The sequence below is a fragment of the Limulus polyphemus genome, unplaced genomic scaffold, assembly GCF_000517525.1.
Source record: "Limulus polyphemus unplaced genomic scaffold, Limulus_polyphemus-2.1.2 Scaffold11967, whole genome shotgun sequence".
In the NCBI taxonomy this organism is placed as follows: Eukaryota; Metazoa; Arthropoda; class Merostomata; order Xiphosura; family Limulidae; genus Limulus; species Limulus polyphemus.
The window spans coordinates 5830-7226 of record NW_013677577.1 but is presented as its reverse complement, the minus strand read 5'-3'; positions in this window follow the sequence as shown (position 1 = coordinate 7226).

Sequence of the window (1397 nt, the reverse complement as noted above, 5' to 3'; positions counted from 1 at the left end):
TGAGAACCGTAGCCATTAGGCACCATCAGATTCAGTGTAGAACCCCGAGAACCGTAGCCATTAGGCACCATCAGATTCAGTGTGGAACCCCGAGAACCGCAGCCATTAGGCACCATCAAACTTAGACTAAACACACATCAGTTAATTTCTAGATTTCTTACGATTACTTTAAACTTTAACTGTAGAGGTAACTCAGGTTTGCATACTCGGGCTGTAGAGTCATTTTGGTTACGTTTATTCAGGCTTTAAAGTCCTCCTGGTTTTGTGTATTCGGATTGTAGAGTCATTCTGGTTACCTGTATTCAGGCTTTAAAGTCCTCCTGGTTTTGTGTATTCGGGTTGTAAGGGCAACCTGGTTTTGTGTATTTATTCTATGTTACTTGCGTTCTCACACTAACCTACAAGGTTCTGAAAACATTAAAAGACTTTTGTCAACACAAAATATAAAAGTAGCAAATAAATCGTGTAAACATCAACAGTGCAATATTCTAAAACATGTTTTGTGTTTAATAAAACCGTTTAATAACCGGCTTCCTTTCAATACTACAGTCTCATCATACAGTCAAATATAGCCCGGAATGGCCAGGTGGTTAGGGAGCTCGACTCGCAATCTGCGGGTCGTGGGTTCGAATCTCCGTCACATCAAACATACTCGTCATTTCAGCCGTGGAGGCGTTATAATGTGACGGTCAATCCCACAATTCTTTGGTAAAAGAGTAGCCCAAGAGTTGGCGGTGGGTGGTGATGACTAGCTGCCTTTCCTCTAGTCTTTCACTGCTAAATTAGGGACGGCTAGCGCAGATAGACCTCGTGTAGCTTTGCGCGAAATTCAAAAACAAACAGTCAAATATAAGAGTTTAATAACCAGTTTGCTTTCATAATTGGGCCTGACATGACCTGATGGTTTGATTCGTAAGAAATTTAACTCCGTTACTGGACATGCTGACCATTTCAGCCATGGGGTTATTATAATGTGGCGTCCAATCCCGCAGTTCGTGAGTAAAGAATAAACCAAGGTTTTGACTGTCGATGGTTTGACTAGCTGCCTTTCCTCTACTATTTCACTTCCAATCTTGACACTGCTAGTCCCGAGCAGCTTTGTGCCAAATTCAATAAACAAAGAAAACTTTATAACTAAGCAGTTTCATTCAACAGTTTAATAAAGCATGTTTGAATGAGTTTCACAAGGTTGGTTGCTGAGTGTGTTTGAAGGAGTTTATAAAGGCTGGTTGTGAAACATGTTATAATATCAAATTCGATGACGAGGAACCCACTTTGGGACTAATAATGGCTGGAGACGGCTTGAATGGGTAATGAAGAAAAACTTTAATATAAGTTTAACACAACATCAAATGTACAACGTTTCGACAAGGTACCTGATGATGACAAAACCTTGT